At 33.6% G+C, this 23145-nt stretch overlaps 1 protein-coding gene across 1 annotated transcript in view; it reads left to right on the forward strand.

The window, feature by feature from the left end:
• The window catches only part of LOC143193098 (uncharacterized), a 917882-nt gene that overhangs the window by 553136 nt on the left and 341601 nt on the right, over positions 1-23145 (forward strand). The gene's annotated exons all lie outside the window — the stretch shown is intronic.

Here is a 23145-nt window from a genome sequence, read left to right on the forward strand (position 1 = left end):
CAGTCAGAATATTAAAGAGAGTAAAACTATTCGATCTAGTTCAGTGAAGTTATAAGCAATGTGCACATTAAAAACGGGGACATTAGTATTAATTTATTAGGTTGCTATAAAAAAATAAATGCTAGTTAGCATTTTATAAGAAAAATTTTATCTGGCAACTGATAACTTTTCTCTTGATGCTTTTGTTTTTAAGGAAAAAGCTAGCTGGCTGATTAACTAGTTCTCTCTTCGTTCACCTCTTCGATAGCTCTCTTAGTGGACTGTAGTTGGAGCCCTTTTATTTGTTGCTAATTGACTCAGTGCCCTGATTGCTCTCAACTGACGATTTCAACTAGACTTTCTTGTGCATTAATGAAACACTTTACTTTACACTACTTAATTTATTTGTACTAATTACAATTTAAATGAACCAAGGCGATCTTTCATATGAGTCTTTCTATCTAGACTTGCCAAAAAATCCATACCATAAAAGACTGAAGAGGTGAAAGGGGATTGAATATCTTGGTTCGAACTATTTAAGGTGGCATGTATGTCACGCTTCCTCCCAAAGAATATTGTATTTGCCAATCACATTCTCTTCTAGGCTATGGTCAATTATAAAGGTTTTTCCATATCCTAAATAGGCCCGAGATCAGGTAGCGGTTACAAAACATTATCAAATATTGACTAACAATATGCTGAAGAGACCAAAATAGCGCAGACATGCAGATATTATAAAAGCAGTATTTTAAACACATTTAACAATTTTACCAAATTTCTCTCCGATATCTTTAACAGCCTTAATGCCTTGTTATTGTCTTTAAAAGCTATTAAAATAATTTGTCGGAAATATACTTGAAAATACAATATTTATATAGTCGGATTGGTAGCACAATGGTCAAGGCGAAATGATTGCTTATTAACTTTCTGTGATTGTCGCTGTCTAAAAAGCAAGACTGTAAAATTTGAGATGGAAAATAATTCCAATCAATCCAATAACGAGGCTGGTAAAATGAGATTCTAAAATTTAATAAGCATATTAATATAAGGACTAATACTAGAAGATTGGCCACCATCCATGCTATACATAATGTTTCATTTTTATATTTCTTTTAACCAACAGAACAACTAATACCTAATTAATTTTTATTACGTTGTCTTGCTCAGGATGCCATACTCAATTAATCGTTTCAAAAGAAAAAAGTACTTCATATTGCTCAGATTTTCATATTATTTACATTTACATTAGTTCGTTGGGTTAATACAAAACCAACGAACCAACATTCCTGCAATTGAACAATCATGTATAACAATATATGTAGTGCTCAAACGTGGTTATCAATCGTTTCAAATTAAATGGATCTTTAACTACTGGGAACAAGTAATTAGGTTAAGATTAAAATATAAAAATAATTATTATTATTAAGTCCCATTTATACGAAGGTTTATCTGGACTGGACCTACAGTTTAACGTGGGTTCCGAACCACGGTCCTCGACATTAAGCCTACCAACTGGCCAGTGACCAACTTAGAGACCATCCCAGAAGACATCCGGCCTGACTTAGCCTGGTTATTGGCGTGACTGCGTTGGTTATTCCTTGTCGGATTTTCCACTGTTGCCTATAAAAATATTTACAATTACAGTCACAAACATAAAGTACATCTATGCCCCAACAGGATTCGAACCCCCATCTATCGTAACAATAAGAGTACCGGCCTGTCGCCTTGACCACTGCGCCAACGAAGTGGGCTAAGAATTATTTTATTATTATTAGTTTTTTATTAAACTCAAATAGTACCGAAAGAATTATACTATACAGGTTTTCTGTTTATACAATATTTCAATATTTATTTTAACAATGCAAAAATGAAATAGTAGCCCGAATATTAGGTATGAAACTAAGTTTAAACCTCCAAACTATGAATAAATCATTAACAACACCACTCTTTGTCAAACAAAAGCCGGCAAAATCTTAAGAACGGGTGCGTAGAGGACAGAGCAGTGAAGAGAGACGGACAATAATTAAAGTAAAGATTTGTAGATGACTGCGTGAATTATTAACAATCAGAATATTTGATGAATAGGTAGAGAGGAGCACTGGCTGGTTAAAACCTCGACTGCGAAAATCCATAGAAAATCTCGACGAATTTTCAGTTGTTAATTATTAAAATACGGAAAACTTCTTTATAGAGCTAAATGTGCAAGTTTCGTTGCCTCCTTTAAATATTACATTAATCTTTGCTCTGGAAGTTTCTGGCGCCTTTGTTACGTCTCGGCTTTTTATTTTCCACAATTTCTCTGCGAATTATTTACTTATATATATACACATCCGCTATTGTCGCGAAAGAGATATTGTGGAGATGTCTAAACCTAATGGAAGTAATAACTTTCCCAACTTTAATGGCAGTCATATCTCTATGCATTTCGCTATAGAGTCGGGAGTAATTCAAATGAATGAAGTACATTTTAATAAACCTTTAAACATTTTTTAAACAAAAATTATTCAATTCAATTTAACCTGATATTACGAGGGTTGCATTTATATTTCTAACCTAATAATGGAAAATATATATTTTTGGAAACGATTTCCGTAGAATTATTTTTAACTTCAACCTCTTCTTCGGGTGTCAAAAATTGGTAACGTCATTATTTAATTTTAAGGTACGAGAATTATAAAATCAATGGGTGACAAATCAGGACTCTACGGAGTTTCTTCAGTTCGATATTTTGAGAGACCAAAACGCCATTGTTTGAGACAACGTGTGAGCGCTTGCATCATGGGGTATCATTAACTAATTGGAGTAAAATTAAATCACATAATAATTTTTTTATTTCACAAATTCAGAAACAGCTTCGCTATTATATTATTATAAATTATAATATTTAATAGTTATTCTACTATTTATTACTATTATTTACAAACAATTACTTTTGGCAATGTTTCATAGCTGTGTCATAAGTCAACCACATGTTATCAGATATGCACAAACGTTATTAATGTTAAATACCTACCTTAGCAGCAACGACACTGTGCTAAATTTAAGATTTATGAGATATACACCTCATACTAGCTCACTAGAGTAACAGAAACAATCGGATTCCATCAACCACACTTTGCATATTCCATACCTTACTGAATATTGGACGATCTGTAAACCTTTCGTAAAATATTAATTGCCGCTTAGCCTTCCTACGCCACTTTGCACCAGATTACTAACAGAGATAATTAGGATAGAGAATAATGTGGAAGGAACGCGAATTAAATCATAAATCTACTCGACAGCGAATATGAAAATTATATTCCCACAAAGTTCTTAAAAATAAATATACCTGAAAAATAGTATATAAAGTTTTTTGTATTATTTTTAGTTATGTTACTAGATATTTGATTTACCATTTAAAGAAAATAGAAATGTATAAAAATATATGTTAATGCATATAGAATGAGTGGCGTCTGGGGTAACAATGACATATTGGGGGAGACAGGAAATGTGTGAATGTTGATAAAAGGTCGTATATATCACCATAGTTGGTGATCCCTATAATGACGATTTTATAGTTGCATCGCGGGCTACTGACATTTATTCTAATTTGAATAACAATAGTATCACTATAATTGTGAGTTTATCATAAAAAGCAAGCAAGACAAGAGAATAATTAGTTTTTATCCAACACCTACCCACTGATTGTTTTAAATGTAATAAAAAACATGACATGAAAATTATTATATCATATGTCTATAAAATTATATCAAAATGTCTAAGAACTAAGCAAAAGAAGAAAAAGAAAAAGGGCTAATCATTCGAGAAGGCGCCAAAGACAACACATCGAGAATGAGTAGCGATTTCAATAGATGATCCAGCGTGTACAGTATGAATAGATATAGCCATTAGTTTCATCTTCAACAATTTCTCTAAAAATGATCACCTATTACCATTGTTGTTTTTTTCTGATAAATATACTTCGCTATACTACTAGATCAAATAGTTAGATCCCTTTATGTTTGTGTCCTGTTGGACTATTATCCAAGAGTTGCAATACTTTGGTATTAACATGAGAGTGGAGTCACATCACATGTATCTTTGCGGATCTCTTGATTTCCTGAGTAACACTAGAAAGGCTGAAAGTTTTGGTGTATGTAATCATTCCTATAGTATCTGAATTCATCTACGATATTTAGACAAATTGTTCTTGTTGTTACTTCTCGCGAAATATTGCCGTAGCTGGATTCTATAGGCTCATCGATTTTAGAATTAACCAATTAACTATATATCATTTCTGAAGATAGTAGTAACGTTCCCGGTTACGTATGGTAACTTGTATTTTAATAAATAATATTTAAGCTGCGTGAATAAATACTAAAATGGAGCATCAAGTTTACTGAATATTCCATTAATTATTGCTGTTGGTTGGTGTACCATTATAACGGGAAAATTGAAGTTCACATTAAAGCCAAACGTTATTTGGCGGAAACAATACGGCCGACAACACTCATCGCCACCATCAGCACGTCCGATAGCAGGAAGGGTGGAAGGGGTGTATAATGTCGCTGTTATTTCCTAACCCGCATTAATAAGGAACAATATAATACGTATCATTAAATTTAATTAAAATATATAAATAACAATTCTTTTAATAATGTGAGTATAATAATGTAGTATAGTATTTTAGCTGAATATTAAAAAATTGAGGTGATAGTACATCTTGTTGCATTTTGGCAACACTGCCTATATTTGAATAATGCGACGAATATATATGAGATTATATTTAAGTGTACCAGGGTTACTATTTATATTTCGGGAATAGGAAAGAAACAAATAGTTAAGCTGCGAATATATCTTTATTGTTTTTCAAAGTACTCGCTACGATAATCGATACACTTTTGCATAGGCTTAAACCAATTTTCGAAGCATCTATTCCATTCCGAATCAGGTATCTTCAAAACGTGATTTTTGAACGCTTCAATAGCTTCTTCGGGCGATGAAAATCGTTGACCACGCAGTTTATTCTTCACGGATGGGAACAAAAATAAGTCATTGGGTGCCAAATCGAGGCTGTACGGCGTATGACCCATCAATTCGATGTCTTTAGTGCTCAAATAGTCTCTTTTTTGAGCCGATGTGTGAGAGCTCACATTGTCATGATGAAGACTTCTGGCAAACAAATGGTTGTGTACTAATCATTTTCTTTGAGGTGCTTCGTGCGCGAACAACTTTTCTTGGATTTGGTTCATCTTGGAACGCCCATACAGTCGACTGCTGCTTACTTTCAGGCTCATACGAATATATCCATGATTCGTCACCTGTCCCGATTTTATAAACGTCTTTCGAAGCATCGCGATTGAATTTTTGAAGCATTTCTTTGCACCAATCGACACGAGCATTTTTTCATTTTTTCATTTCAGTTCATGTAAAATCGCATATATGCTGGTGGAACTAATGCTTAGGATGCCTTAATCTCACAATAGGTGACATGACGATCTTGCTTAATCATTTCACACACAGCATCGATGTTTTCTGGCATAACAGCCGATTTTGGACGACCTTCACGAAACTTGTCGGAGAGCGAACTACGACCACGATTGAATTCACTAAACTAGCGATATACGGTGGTTTTTGATGGAGCTTCAACGCCAAAAGCCACATTAAGTTGATTGATGAACTCTTGTTGTGATAATCCACGTCGAAAATCGTAAAAAATTATTGCACGAAAATGTTTACGATTCAGTTCCATTTTTTGGCGAGACGAAACTTTCAACTAAATATAAAATAAACAAATAGCGTCCGTGCGCCAAAATGTTCTGAGTACGTATATGGTCAAAAATGTCAAACTTCACGATGGAACCGACACATGGACTCACATGACAACAGTGTTGCCAATTCCCGAAATATAAATAGTGACCCTCGTAGTTTTTATTAAAATAGTCCATGAGGCTGATGGGCCTTTAATAAATAAATAATAATAATACTATGCTATATATTTTGTTCTGAGATTGTTAAAACAAGCGATTGGTATATTGTTTATTGTTTCATGAGCGACAATATCCTCTGTAATGGCAGTATACACACGATATGGTAAAGCATCATCGGCGAAAATGAATAAAAGTATTATGATAAGACGAGAAAAAAATTAGCACATATTACTTGTATGAGATCCTTTATAATAACTTGAACAAAATATATTATTTGTAAAAGAACTTTGCATATTTTTTTAAATCAGTGTAAGACCCCTAATGATTTATTTAATTTATTAAGCAGTTCCTTATACTTATTCCTTATACTAGGTACTAAGTGAGACCAATAAACTCTACTACTATAAATCTACTACTGATGTTTGTATTCGCGTTTCACTTAACTTTTGCCATTTCATAACTAAGTATCAACTGTTTGAATGAGTTGAAATAAACAATGTATAGGCCGAAAATGAAACCTCAAACATATTATATGCCAAAATATTTATATGCCAATTTCATATGCACAACCCTCATAACATCATATTAGAAAGAATTACCGTCGTATAATAATATAAAATAAATAAATGAAAAGTTCAAAATATACACAACACACTCAACAAAATATTCTCTAAGTAAAAAATATCGTCCGTTCATCTTACAAATTATCTCAAAACTAGCCAGTTGTTATTATCCCTAACACAAAATAAATAAGCTCGATCCTTGAACACAGAAAAAAAATCTTATTTTTAAGCTGGTTTAGCTACTGAACACTCCTTAGAAATTCGATATCGCAAAAAGTGCCTCTATAAAAAGATCTTATGTTTCGAAAAGCAATTTTCATATTCAATATGGAATCATGTTTTATTTGGTTTTCTATTTGTTCGAAAATAAAAAAAGGAAAATTGACTCCGGCTTATTTCAAATTGATGTAGAAAGGTTTTATTCGTACATTCGGGAAATATTTTTCTTTTCATATGTTCTGTTTGTTCTGCCTACAAGGACGCTTATATTTAATATACCTGAATGTATGTAAATATTTAATATAATTAATTTGTACTTTTATATTTTCTTGAATATATAGGATCAGTAATTCCAGCTGATTTAAATATTTATATATTAGAAAATGGATCCGGAAAGATAAGAACAAAATTGATTTATTACCATATCAATCCATTATATTAAACTAGAACTGTGCTGCCTGAACTGAACTGAACTGAAATGCCGGCAAGCATGAATATAATAAACAACCCATAGGTGAACCACTATCAAAATAGTATTAATAGTGACTTGAAGGTTATATATTATCATCTAAATTATAAAATCTAATCTCAAAAGCTTTTTAAAATGAAAATACTGCTGCAACTCAAAACAATGTTCTCAGAATTAAATCTACTGGCTAGAGGGTGGACGATATGGGAATCACCGTAGAATATATTAGATCTTGCACAATTTAGGGACTGGGATTCGAGCTGTCATAAAGCTTTGCCCGATTTTACACTATTATTTATGAATAATTACATTCAAAAACTTAAATTAAAAACAATCAAGGCTTAAGTGCGACTCGAACAGATGAAAAGAAACACAAATTAGATTTTAGTAACTATATATTTAACTTTCAACGATTTTTAATAATAAAATATTTACATTTATTCAATATCACTAATATTTATAGTTTTATCAAAGTAGTTATCAAAACTTGTGCTAATACACACAATTGACTGTAACTATGTTAATAAAACAAAAAACGCCAAATTTAATAAAACAAAATATTTTTAGTATCACTATTTTTATTTTGGTCCCAGCAAAACATTATACATACCAGTATTCTAATTCTTCTAAAGTATAACATATTTTATTACAATATTATGAAATACAATATGTTTTTTATATATCTTAAAGTCTCTTTTTTACCAACGAGGTGTTATCTAGACTGGGCCTACAGTTTAACGTAGGCTCCGAACGACGGTCTTCGGTATTATGCCTACCGACTGGCGAGTGACCAATTTAGGAATTATCCCATAAGAAATTCGGTCTTACCCAGCCTGGTTACTGGCGTGACTAGGATCATTTTTTTTTGTGGGATTTTCCACTCTTACCTAGGACAATAACGAATATAAATTTACGACCATGCCCCAGCAGGATTCGAACTAGCAACTATCACAACAGTAGGTGGACCGTCCTGTCCTTTACTACTGCACCAACCAAGCCGGTCCTTTTATAATATTGAAAAAATGCTGCGAAAGTTGATTCGAACTCTTGGAAATTATATTTACCCTTGAATAATAGTAGAATTTATTAAAAAAACCTCCATATTTTCATAAAATAATTGTTTTATCCTCACATTCCGGCTTACAAAATCAAACCTTAGTGTAAAACAAAACAAAATATATATTACTTGTGTATAATTTGAATTTATTAGTTAAGGCACTTTGATCATTTTCTTTACTTTAGAAAGGCATTTATTACGCAAATTTAGTGAAATATGTCTTTATCAATATATTTTCTTTACAAATATTCCAAGACGTCATGCGAGAAAGTGAGTTTGTGTTACTTACCCTCTATTGCTAGTCTTTTTTGGCAGAAATATGTCATTCAATTTGTTGCTATAAATTCATAGAGAGTTTGCTTCAATATCGATGTGGATCGCTTTCCCGAGATAATATATCTTTTCTTGCCAGTTAATAAGCAACAGAAAACTTTTTTTGTCCGGTATAATTCATTTGTCAATATGTAACAGATCAATTGAAAAGTCCCCGGCCTGACAGATAGATGGCGCTACTATAATTAAATCCATATGTTTTTTAGTTAACACTAACCCTCAAAAGATGCGTATCAGAAGTGTATCAATTTGACAGCTGTCGGATCATTAGTTTGTGAATTATAGCATTTTGAGTGGAGCAACTTTTGTTATTGTGATAAAAATGGATAAAAAGGAATTTTGCGTGTTTATAAAATATTGCTTCTTGAAGGGAAAAAATATAGTTGAAGTCATTTGTTGAAGTTGAAGTAACGTAAACTTGATGCCAAGTTTCCGGACAATGCCCTAGGAAAATCAACCATCAAGGATTAGTATGCTTAGTTTAGACGTAGTGAAATGAGCGCCGGAGATGGTGAACGCAGTGGACGCCCAAAAGAGGTTGTTACCGACCAAAAAAATAAAAAATTTCACAAAATGATTTTGAATGAGCGTAAATTGAAATTTAATGAAATAGCAAACACTCTAAAGATCTCAACTAAACGGGTACATCATATCATTCACGAATATTTGGGTATGAGAAAGCACTGTGCAAAAACAACGACGACATCATGATTCGGAGCAGTGTTTGAAGATGATCAAGCGTAATAAACTCGTGTTTTGCGTCGATGTGTGACAATGGATCAAACATGGCTCCATCATTTCACTCCCGAGTCCAATCGACAGGTATCCGAGTGACAATGAACCCGCACCAAAGCGTGGGAAAACGCAACAGTCGATTGGCAACTTTATGGCGATGATTTATTGGGATGCGCATGGAAAATTTTTCATTGACTACTTTGAAAAAGGAAGGACCATCAACACCGACTATTACATAGCGTTATTGGACCGTTTGAAGGACGAAATCGCCGAAAACGACCTCATTTGAAGAAAAAGACAGTGTTGCTTCACCAAGACAATGCACCGTGTCACAAGTCAGTGAAAACGATGGCAAAAATCCATGAGTTGGGCTTCGAATTGCTTCCTCATCTACCGTCTTCTCCAGATCTGACCCTCAACGACTATCTCCTGTTCTCAGATCTCAAAAGAATGCGCACTGGGAAGAAATTTTCGTCGAATGAAGAGGTGATCGCCGAAACAGGCCTATTTTGAAGCAAAGGACAAATAGTACTACAAAAATGGTATTACAAAATTGAAAGGTCGTAATCAGTGTATCACCTTTGAATAGAAATATGTTGAGTAAAAAGAACTAATTTTGCCAAAAAAATGTGTTTTTTTATGGTAGGCCGGGGAATTTTCAATTGAACTGTTGTGTTCTATTGTGCTAGGTTTTCGTCAAATAAGCCCTGTAATTGATTATATTTTTTCACGAACTTTTTCGGTTCTTCAGTCCGGTCTTATTAACATAAAATCACCAATTTGAAATCGCTAAAAACAATAATTCGGATATACCGGAGTAGCCTCAATCTAAATTTCTAAAAGATTTTGATGTGTTCCGCTAGCAAATTTCTTCATATTAAATCGCAAATGCAATGAATGTTAAAATTGCAACTTTCAGTGTTTCGTGATTAATGTTTGTATAAAGTGAATAATTCAAGAGTAGCAAGTGGTAAACTGTTATTTTATAAATGTAAAATCTTCTCTATCCTTCCATCGACCATGTGAAACTTCTCAGTAAATAAGTATTAATATTAACCAGAAAGCGCTGTTCCCGAGTAAAGTTCAATGAGCTATGATTATGCTTAAATAATTAACAAACAAACGACTGAATATAAAATCGTCACAATGGTGATCCGACAGAATTAGAGTGCCCTAAAGAATCTAGAAATGAAAAAAATCCACGTGCTTGGTCGATTACGGTAGGAATACACGAGAAACCTATCGAACGCTGCCTGGTTGGCGTTTCTACTAGACTTCCTAAAGAGAAGGAATACACTTAAACCAGTAGAGAGCATAGCATTGCATAAGTATGTGTACCATCCGAACCAGAATCTACAACCTTACAAACTGCCAAGTACCCAGTTCGCAGAAAAATCTCCAGACGATACACGTTCTGTTAACTTGGAGAACAGCGAAATTCTCAAATAAATCTAGCTGAAGACGGTTACTTATTCATCCTAGCGAGCATAGGGCCATTCATTCTGAGATGCATGTTTGTGGATGCAAGACGCTTAACGAAACTTTAAACGCGCCAAGAAATGTTCCGCAGCAGCTTCACTTCGGGTGTAGTATTGTAGATAGCGGTCGCTACACGGCCTATTAGGCAACCAGCGGTTGGCAGTTCACGTGGTCCGAGGATATAAAAGACAGCAATCGTTAGTCTGCAGACTCTGTACGTGTAATCATGTACTCATGGCCCATACATTTTTATTGCCATATATTCGGCATTTGGGATGCAGCATCCAAGAAAAGTAGGCCATTGTGGTTAGACTTCTGGTACTAAAAGTTGTCTGCTGTTTAAGTTTTTTTTCTATGTTCATTATTGGATGATGCGTGTTTACTAGTGGGTATTAGATTAGTGATTGAATATTAATCATGTTTGAAGAAGGAAAGAAAGTCATTATTAAATTAACTACTTGGTTAGTTGATTTTATTTAATTAAAATGATTATTTAATTAAAAAATATGAAAATTTTATTGAAGAATGTTGATGAACAATTTTGTTAAACTATTTGAGGTTAACATTGTCTTTATAGTAGTTATGAACTAATTTAGTTGTGAAAATAACTTATTGATGATACTAACTAAAATTGGTGGAATTAAATATAAGCAAATGTAAAATCAAAACAGTTAATATGATGACAGGTGATGGCAAAAGTAACATCTTAATCTGACTTTATTTAAATGTCTTTTTAATTTAGACATTGACATGAAGACCAATAATTTTGTCAAATTGTAAATATGAATAGAATTGTATTAGAGTAATATGTATGTTGGTTTGATTGTTATTTTAACTGAATAATGATATATACACTCTTTATAGTTTACAAGGGTATTACAATAGTTAATTAATAATAAGGATAAAAACACATATTGAATTGTAAAATTTGATTGGGATTTAACAAATATTCATGGAAAGTTTTATAGTAACGCACAAAAAATTATAGAAAAGGAAAATAATCTTTTTAGTTGTATCTAATCTATAAAAGTAATTAAATTATTAATCAAGACATCACTGTATAAAACATGAACTCATTACCTTTTTTATTTTAAATAGAAAGGCTCTTTGTTCCGCTTTTCTACCTTTAGAGTAGTAGCTGTTAGATCATTAGGGTGTCGTTAACAATTAATGTTGTATTTTTCTGAAACGATTTGTCAACTCTTGTCAACACAATTATCCTTAGCGTATTATTTTCTACCACTCTGCAAAATTCTATTAATAGTTATACCTGTAGTCAATTGATCTTTGAGTTTATTCTCTTCGGCTTTTGTCAATTTTTTGTAACAAATCTCATACATGTGTCTCAGTATATTCAAGGGATACTTGACCTAAAATACTAAAACATATAACGACTAAAATATAGTTCTAATTGTTACCAGTCAATGCGATTTTTGTTACTATTCTTGACTGACAACTCCATTAATGAATTGACCACCTCTAGCTGGTGGCTGACATACTGTACATGTATTTTCATAACGTTAGTTCAAATAGGGGATTATATCCAGGAATGTTTTCTGGCAGAATTGGCAGCCTAAATTCTCTCTATAAATATAATATTTATTTTAATAAATTTATTCATAATAATTTAAATAAAATCTTTTGGACTTTAACCAATACAATAAATGACCAGGATGACTATATCTCTCTCCCTTTATAATTAGGGGACAGCTTTGCCCTCAACCTAATTATTCATCCACCCATCGATCATGTGTAGCTTATTAGCTCGGTAGCGACCTTGGGGCATGTCGAATTTTACATCATGGAATAACAGTCTACAAAATACCCAGAAATATAATCCCAGATGTTGAACACGGGCCGAGTGCCAGCAGTGCCAACTAGAACCCGACAACGAATAGCTGGCGGCAACCCCGAGACGTTTATCTGGGATGTTATTGAAGGGTATTTCGGTCATTCAATGCTGAACCCTCATTTAGGTTAGACGTGCCATCTTCGACTGCCTAAGCCTCGTCTCCAGGTAACACCGGTGCCATCTGTTTTATCATTTGTATTTTTCACATTTTTTATATAGCCAATAAATAACGGTCACATAATGTAAACACCACTGTTTCATTTCGTATTACCTCCATTCACCGAGCCACATCATTTACCCTAAAGCTCAATGAGCAAGTATTAAAATCGATAACTATTTTTTGTTCGCATATAACCTTCAATATCAATGAGTAATGCTTATGCACAAGCAAGTAACAACTAAGCACAAATAGTTACACATATAATGTTTTATACTACTATAATAAATGGCAATAAAACAAACATGTTTGCATAAGCTATCAAGGAACATATGTCGAATTTACAAAATCCGCCGATATACCGCGTCGCATTTAAACGGGAAATACTTAACGGCTAAAAAGAGTTTTGCGTCGACACGCACACCCGCAGAAAACTAATAAAAGTTGGCGTTTACAGATTGCCCCTGTCCCGATGAATTTGTAATTCGCCAACGGCAATTTTGAACTACAGGCGTCGCACCCGAATAGGCGCTTTTTTCCCGCCTTCCCACGACGATAAAAAATGAGCCAAGTTTTTTTTTTACTGAATATGAATCGAGCCCACCCCACAAAGGTTGAGAAAACTTGATGGTCTTTTAAGTTTTGGTAAAGTTCTGGGCCTGACGTGTCGAGAAATTCGGAAGACGGCGGCTAAAGATTTTTTCATCGGAATATCTGACATTCACCTTATTTGGTAGGTTTAATTAAAATTTTCTTCTCAAACTTTTTTTTGACGAGTATTGATATATGTTCATTCTTATCCCCGTACTTCATGAAGTATACTGCAATAATAAACTATCTTTTGCCAGTTAACATGTTTACTTTTTTTTATTTAAATAATACTATTACCTAAGTTATCATTTTATAAATTCTCGACTTCATTACTAGTTTATCATAGTTTTATTATATCACACGTTTAGCTGATATGAAATTATTACTCCCGTTAATTTAGTTAACCACATAGTGTATTATACAAGTGTGTGAAGCTTATTCCTACTGAAGCACTACAATCTTTACCTTTTTGTGCTTTGACCGCAGCTGTTCTGGCCTAGGACAATATTAGTTTTCTATTTTTAGATCGCCTTCTGTGATCGTGCTCTATATCTTTTTCAGTTCTGTTCTCTGTATCTTCCATCCATCCGGATGTCTGTATTCACATCAGGAATTGGTTCACTTTTATTTCACCTGGGATGCCCAGACTGTTGTAATCTGCGTCTCTATTTGTATTCCTCAACTATGCACTGATTTTGGCATCTTAAACTAATGACTTGACTCTTGAGAGAAACATATGGACTTTGTCTTAAGCATCGCATCTGAAACACTTCAAGCCGACAAACCCCAGGCTCTAACAATGTCCATATCTCGTAGCAATGCATTAGACCCGGATTTTGATCTTGATTGTAATATTTCATTTCTTCCACACCCACCATCTTAGAGAGGTAAAAGTCACTTTCTTCTCTTCTAATACTGTTCCCAAATGCTTGAACTTCTGCCCTCTCTCTGATTGGATCCCGTTCGGTCAATACTTTGATCTCCATCAGCGAATATCGCGCTATTATTAGCGAATATCAGATCGAACAAAGAGTTTGTAGCATCAAATTGAATGCCACGTCTGTTTTTAAATACTTCGGATAATTGAAACCTCTAATATGTTGAACAATAGTGAAGAAGCAAAATTTCTTTAGTAAACACCAACTCGGACCTCAAATTGATTAGGCGAATCATTTCGCTTTCGCACACAGCCACTTTAACTATCGTTAAACGCCTGAAGAGGTTTTATAACATTTACTAGCGCATGTTCAGCTTTCTAAGCTGCACAAAGTTGAGGCCAATGTATACAGTCGAAAGAAGAGTGAACGTTAAGAGCGACAATCTCACAAGGCGACATAATCGCAATAATCGACATTTTAAAGTTTCTTAATGTTGTATATGTGTGTTTTTATAGTCTATTTATAGTACAGTCTTTAAAAATTCGTTCCTTTTTCCTTTTGGTCTTTTGGTCCTTTTATAATCACATTCAGTTCATTCTGATTTTTTCGATCTAAATGTAATCATCAAAATCCAAATTATATAACTGTTATTTAGGTTAAAATAAACAATAAGCTATTTTTTATTTATAAGTGACTATATATTTAATGAATATACTAAGGTATTAAATAATGTACTAAATAAACTATAATAAACAGTCGTAATGCCAAGTGAACAACAGACAACTAAAGACGATACTATGAGATACTAAAGATAAATAAGCTGCAATAATCTTCATAGCAAAATTTTGTCATTTTGTAAAAGATAGCACCAGCGGAAAACGGAGGCTCAATATGGCGAATGGATTTTCATATGTCAAGCCGAAACTTGTTTAAAATTTCTCATAAACAACACTAAATGTAACTAGTTTTAAGCCCAATAAGCGCAATTTGCCTTTTGCTTTTAGTTACAAAACTGCAGCGGAAATGTGCAGAATGATAATAGAGACATGGTGAGTGTATTAGTGAAAGAATGTGCCGGGAATGGTTCCAGAGGTGAAAGGCAACGAACACCCCACAGCTGTAAAGAAGTTCAAAGATGCGAGATTGGATGAAAATTAACGAACTCAGCAAGGACCTGCCCATTCATTAGCGATTACTAAATAATTCATTTCTCAGTTTTTGGTAGGGCGATTCTAAAAGAAGTACCTAAAGAAATAGACTAAAATATAAAGATGTTGAAAGAAAAACGGCCGCTGTATCAAGAAAATTTTGACAAAGTAATTTTGTTACATGACAATGCCCATCCTAATATGGAATAAGAGATTAAAACTCTTTACTTTCACCCGCCATATTATCTAGATATTGGTCCATCGGATTATCATATATTGATCAGTGGCACACGATCTAACCAAACAGCAGTTCCATTTTTTGAAGGTTTCAAAAGTTGGGTTGATTATTGGAGCACTTTAAAATAATACGAATCAGCACGGAACTTTCAAGTTACTTGAAAGAATGACCAGAGTGTTGTCAAAAAGTTTTGAAATTTGACTCTTAATAATTAATGTAGAGTATGGCTTATTTAATTAATTTTGAGTTAAATTTTACATTAAACTGTTAAAATCATATAGTTTTAAATATTCGTTAGTCAAACAGTATGATTTATTCAACTAATAAAACATCGACGAACTGAAATCATTTCAACCATTGATTTTATCGATCGTGTTCCCGAGGGGTAATTATTCCAGAACTGATTAAAACAACATTAACCATATATTAACCGCAACGTTTTCTCATTCGTCACGCGAACAATTTAAAAATTGAATGGTTTCTGTCGCAATTAGAAAATCGATCCTCGAAAGTAGCGGTGGAAAATCACTTTATGAAAGGTTTGCGGGCGAACCGGCACGAGAGTCTTTTCGACGACATGGAAAACGAATTTGAGGAATCGACTACGGGTAAAGCATGTTGGATGCGATAGTGTATCGTTTTCGTAATGCGTTTGTATACGATAAGATATTGATGATATTACATCGTAAAAAATTTGCTATTTACGTAACCTATTTATTGCTCCCGAATATATTTGTTAAATTTTAGATTATTATTATGTTCTTTCAAGTGATCAGTAACCTTATTTTTTTTAATTATCAACTAATAAAACGCATTTGATGTTTTAATCATGAGCAGTGTTATTAATAACATATTTTTAACAAGATTATTGAACCGACTTCAAAAAATAAATAAGTAACTGACTAACAATTAAAAAATAATCAAACTTAAATTTTTAACACCAGCTCCACAGAATAACAGATGTTATAGAAAAAGCCTACGAAAGTAAAAAAGTATGCTCAGCTATATTCCTAGATGTAGCACAACCCTTCGATAAGGTGCGGCATGAAGGCCTTGTTCATAAACTACAGAAAATGATACCAAAACAACACACCGAATTATTAAAATCATACATTACAACCAGAATGTTCAGAGTCAAACAAGAAGAAGCTTACTCTACAATAAAAGAAGCTAAAGCAGGTGTACCACAAGGAAGTGTACTGGGACCAATGCTTTATCTACTCTACACTGTGATATACCACAAATGGAAAATATTACGATGGCTACATTTACTGATGATACTGCGGTTATAGCTGTCGGAGACAATAGTGAAGAAGCTTAACGAAAATTACAACAGGCAAGTGACAATATAAATAATTGGACACAAGCTTGGAAAATAAGAATTAATGAAAGTAAATCTGTACACGTGCAGTTCACCTATAAACAGACCGTACAACCACCAATAACATTAAATACTACTATCATTCCATATAGCAACAACGCTAAATATCTAGGAATGAATCTCGATGCAATACTTCGCTGGAAGGAACATATAAAGAAGAAAAGAAAATAACTGGAATTGAAATATAGGAAAATGAACTGGCTAATTGGAAGAAAATTGCAATTATCAGTACATAATAAATTGCTATTATATAAGCAAATACTGAAACCTATATGGTCATACGGAGTTCAATTATGGGGATCTTCTGCAAAGAGTAACATAAATAAAATACAAATTTTTCAGAACAAAGTCCTGAGAGGTTCTGTGGGTGCACCCAAATACTATAGGACTGTCTAGTCTTAATGTTAGTGCCATAAATGACAATAATAAAATAAATATGCATCATAACATTGTTACTTATTACTATTGAAATTGTGAAACTGTTCGCCTACTTCACTCATATTAGTTGTTCGCTTAGAAAGCCACGTTAATTATTTGGTCAGGTCGAAACATATCATTACAATGTCTTTCCGATCCCTCGAAAGACTTAGCATCACCTTCATCGCCATTATTTATTCCGTTTTAACGGAAACGAATAGAAACTTGGCCCATTAATATGTCCACTATTAATTCATGTGGAAACTCAACTTCTAGTGTGATGGCGTTAGTTGAAATTTGTTAATCTATTTCGATAATTCGAGGAATTTTGTTGACTTTTTCAACGATTGGTCGGCAAGGGCGAAATTGAGCTCTTACATTAATATTTCCGGCACTGGCATCACATCAGTACTCGAAATTTTTGTAAAAACGTGAATTAAACTATTCATTAAATAAAAATGATTAATAGAGAGAACCAGAGACTAAATGAGATGGAAACACAATCCTCAACGTCAGGTGAAGCTTATCTGGCACAACAGAATCAAATCTTTTGTCAAGAAAACCATAAGAGAACGCAAAATGAGCAAGCTCTCTATAATGCGTATATTAACGAAAAAACAGCCCGACGGAATCTGGAAATTGCACTATCAAATATGCAAAAACAATTAGATGCACTACAACTCCTAATAAAAAACCAAAACACATACAATCCAACTAGCATTCCCGTAGTGAACCAGTGCACTGAAAACAAATTGCCTGTAAACTATGAAACAGACGAGGAAGAATTGCAAAAAGAAGTAGGCTGGATAACAGTTAAAAGAAATAAGAAACGAAAAGCAAACTACACACCTGAAGCTTCACCACAACAACCAAAAACCATTAAAGCACAAGAATTGAATAAAGAAATAAAAGTGCCGAGACCACCTCCAATTATAGTAAGTAATGTCACAGACTTTGACTTGCTATATGAAACAATGAAAACAAATAATATACTATTTAGAGCAACAACATTAAACAATGGACAAATCAAATTAAACGCCGAATGTCGTAAAACTTTTACGAAAATTGCTGAGTGCTTGGAATTCCTAAAATTACAATGGCACTCGTATGAAGATAAGCAAACCAGAGACATTAAAGTAATGGCAAGAGGGCTTCCACCGACAGCTAAAACTACTAAAATAGTGGAAGAGTTAATAAAAAATGGACTTAAATGTACTGACGTCACAAATATCCTGAAAAAAGAACGAAATAAAAATAACAATGGAGAAATAGTTGTCCAGAAGAAGCCTTTACCACTGTTTATGTTATCATTCCAACATAACACGGACATAAAAGCAATTTATGAAATTAAACAAATTCTAGGAGTCGAAGTAAAAATAGAACCTCTTAGAAAGGCAAATCTTGTGCCACAGTGCAAGAGATGCCAATTACATGGACACACACAAAAATTCTGTAAAAGGGAACCAAGGTGTGTAAAATGCTCAGGAAAACACATCACGGGAGAATGCAAAAAACCCAAAGGAACAAAAGCGAAATGTGCGAATTGCAATGAAGCGCATCCAGCAAGCTACAGAGGATGCGTAGTTGCGAAAACATTCCAAGAGAGAAGAAATAAAATCAGTCAGGCTAAAGAGCAAAAAACAGTGACTCAAAATAAACAACCAAAAATGTACAACGAAATCAACGATGAAATGACCTATGCTCAAAGCATAAACCAAACCGCTCAAAAAGAAACAAAAAAAGAAGACGTTACAACCAACGAACTGCTATTGAAACTTATAGCAAAGCTGGACAACCAGGAAAAGATTATTGAATCGTTTTCTGAAAGATTACTTAAACTCGAAAACAATAGGGCGGTGGCCTCAAGAACTAAAAATGGCAAGTAAAGACATCCGCATCGCAATTTGGAATGCTAATGGGATTCAGAAACATCACGCTGACCTACAAGTATTCCTAGAATTGCAAAAAATAGATATTTGCTTAATATCTGAAACCCATTTGACAAAGGAATCCTTTATTAAATTTAGAGGATATTACTTTTACCACACCATTCATCCAGCTAACACAGCAAGAGGAGGAAGTGCAATAATAATAAAAAATAATATATGCCATCATCAAGAACCCGGACTCAGTTTAGCAGAAAATCAGGTAACGGCAGTAACTGTTATATCTAGCAAATACAGGGTTACATTAGCTTCCATATATAGCCCTCCAAGATACAACCAAAAAAAAGAAAATTACTTGAATGTTCTAAACAACCTAGGAGAAAAATTTATAATCGGTGGTGATTTCAATGCTAAAAATACAAGATGGGGATCTAGAATGACGACAACTAAAGGTAATGAATTACATAAAGCAGCTGCTGAGCTAGGGTGCAGTTACATGTCGACAGGAAAACCAACTTATTGGCCTACCGATCCAGAGAAAACTCCAGACCTGTTAGACTTCTTTATAGCTAGAAACATAACCACTAACTACATGGAAGTTGAAGAAAATTTTGACTTAAGTTCAGATCACACACCTGTGATTTTGACGCTGAGTGAAAACATTATAAGAAAACAACAAAATCCAACATTAACCAACAAGAGGACAGACTGGGAAGGATTTGTTGAAGAAATAAACAATCGAATTCAACTAAATGTTCCCCTTAAGACAGAAGACCAATTAAATTATGAAACCGAAAAATTCGTTGCAGACATCCAACAGGCTGCTTGGAATAACACTCCAGAAATTAAAACTTCAACCAAAGGAATAAATTACCCGAAAGAAATCAAGGAAATGGTAGCTGAAAAACGAAAACTACGGAAAAAATGGCAGCAAAATAGAACACCTGAAAATAAGAATATCTTAAACAACATAACACAAAGGTTGAAGAGGGAAATTTTGGAAATTAAAAACAATTCCATAAATAACTATCTACGAAATTTAACAGATGACAAGAACACAGACTACTCGCTCTGGAAAGCCACTAAATACCTAAAACGATCCTGTCTACATAGTCCTCCGATAAGAAACATGCATGGAAGTTGGGCACGCAGCAACCTGGAGAAAGCAGAAGCATTCGCTGACCATTTAGAGAAAACTTTCAAACCAAACGAAAGTGAAATTGAACATACTTTACCGGACATAGACGGCGAAAATTCGACAATTCAATTAACAACTCCGAAAGAAGTCACCAACGTTATTAAAACTAACATCAAGCCAAATAAATCACCAGGCTATGATTTAATAACAGGGCAATTGCTGCACAATCTGCCAAGAAAGGGTATTATAAAGCTCACTAACTTAATCAATGCAGCATTTCGACTGAAATATGTCCCAGACGTTTGGAAAATGGCTGAAATAATAATGGTTCCAAAACCTGGAAAATCACCAAATGATATAAAAGCTTATCGACCTATCTCACTGTTACCGATGATAGCTAAGGTATTTGAAAAGCTCCTCTTGAAAAGATTAAAACCAATTATAGAGAGAAAAAACCTAATACCAACACACCAGTTTGGGTTTATTACCAAACATTCAACGATTGATCAAGTGCATAGAATAACAGATGTTATTGAAAAAGCCTATGAAGATAATAAAGTATGCTCAGCTGTATTCTTAGATGTAGCACAAGCTTTCGACAAGGTATGGCACAAAGGCCTCGTCCATAAGCTACAGAAAATATTACCGAAGCAACACACCGAACTATTAAAATCTTACATCACAGCCAGAATGTTTAGAGTGAAACAAGAGGAAGCTTACTCTACAATAAAAGAAGCTAAAGCAGGTGTACCACAAGGAAGTGTACTGGGGCCAATTCTGTACCTACTTTATACATGTGATATACCACAAATCGAAAACATTACAATGGCTACATTTGCTGATGATACTGCTATTCTTGCTGTCGGAAACAATAGCGAAGAAGCAACCCGAAAACTACAACAGGCTACTGACGCTATAAATAAATGGACCCAAATCTGGAAAATACAAATTAACCAAAACAAATCTGTGCATGTTCAATTCACCTATAAACAGGCCGCGCTTACACCATTGACCATAAACCACACTGTCATACCATACAGCAATAATGCTAAGTATCTCGGAATGACACTTGATGCAAAACTACGGTGGAAGGAACATGTCAAAAAGAAAAGAAAAGAACTTGAGTTAAAATATAGAAAAATGTATTGGCTAATTGGAAGAAAATCTCAATTAACTATACATAATAAATTACTTCTATATAAACAAATATTAAAACCTATATGGACATACGGAATACAATTATGGGGATGTTCCGCAAAAAGCAACATAAATCTAATACAAGTTTTCCAGAACAAAGTCCTAAGAAGCATCGTAGGTGCACCCAGATATTACCGGACCATTTATTTACATCGAGATCTTCAGATACCGACTGTCAATCAAGAAATTAAAAGAATTGCAAAGAGACATGAGGAGAGACTTCACTCTCATGTTAATTTCGAAGTATTACAACTCTTGGACAACACCAAAACCGGACGCAGACTCAAAAGGACCAAACCATTTGAACTTGTGTAGTGTGTTGTAGTGTAGTGCAGTGAGGTGCATTAGAAAAAACTCAAAGTGTTAAAACAATTATTATTATGTTAGAGACTATGTAGGACTGATGAGTCCTATTAGATATATACCTAGATTTAAGCTATTATAAGGACAAATTGTAGGTTAGTCGGCAACGACTAGTAACAATGTATATAATTATAAAAAAAAAAAAAAAAAAAAACATCAGTACTCATAACACATTACACAGTTTGCTATTGTTGTAATAAAGGAAACTCTGATGAAAATTGGGTTCTAGAATGTCAAGTTTTCAAAATTCAACAACTTTGGTTGAGCAAAAGAATGACACCGCCTTCATATCTAGGATATTAACCAAACTCTAAGAGAAAAAAGCGAAAATCATTTTCCCACTTATATTAATGTTGCGTCTTTAGATTTAAAATTATTATATATTATTATTTGTGAAGTGTAGATACAGCTGGCAATATTTTTGCCTTATGTGATATGCAAAGTACTTCTGATGTCCTTATCATGATTAGATTTAAGCTTTGATATGTACGTACGAAAAAGTTAGGTTAAGATAGTTAAGATATTAAAAAGCGTGGTAAGAAACAAGCCGCCTCTAAAGAAAATAATAGTAATAAAGTTCATTAAGAAAATGGTTTATATATTTAGGAACCGAAATCGCGAGTTGAAAACCCCAAGAATACTTTTCTTACTTATATTACACGTGCATTAAAAATCTTGTTACATAATATATTTGAAATCGGTAATAATTAATAAAAAAACGTTATTTGAGTAGGTCTGAGCTAACAAATAGATTAATCAAATTATGTTAGTCAAATCAATATAAGCGTATTTCTATTAATTAGATTACTAGAATTTATATATTAAAACAGCTGGTTTGTTTCGAAAACAATTTATGCTTATAAAAAATAGACCGTTAAAAAGTTTGGCCGAGAAAAAATGATAGATACAAACTAACCGAACATCATTCTCTTTGTAAAAGGTTTTGAGATTTATAGCTAACCGCTCCCTGATTATTCCAGAATTTTCAAACTAAATATTAAGGAAACGAATTTCGACGACGAATATATTAAACTGCTACTCTTTGTTTGGCTGCTCTCAGATTTTTTAGCGGAACAGTCAACCATCGCAGTTATAAATTCGCCACAGTCTAGCGCAATTAATGTCCCTTAACTCCTGAAAACTCTTGACGCTC

This window comes from Rhynchophorus ferrugineus, unplaced genomic scaffold, assembly GCF_030347505.1.
Source record: "Rhynchophorus ferrugineus isolate W39M unplaced genomic scaffold, kcgeb_rfMv2 rfM3, whole genome shotgun sequence".
Classification (NCBI taxonomy): Eukaryota; Metazoa; Arthropoda; class Insecta; order Coleoptera; family Curculionidae; genus Rhynchophorus; species Rhynchophorus ferrugineus.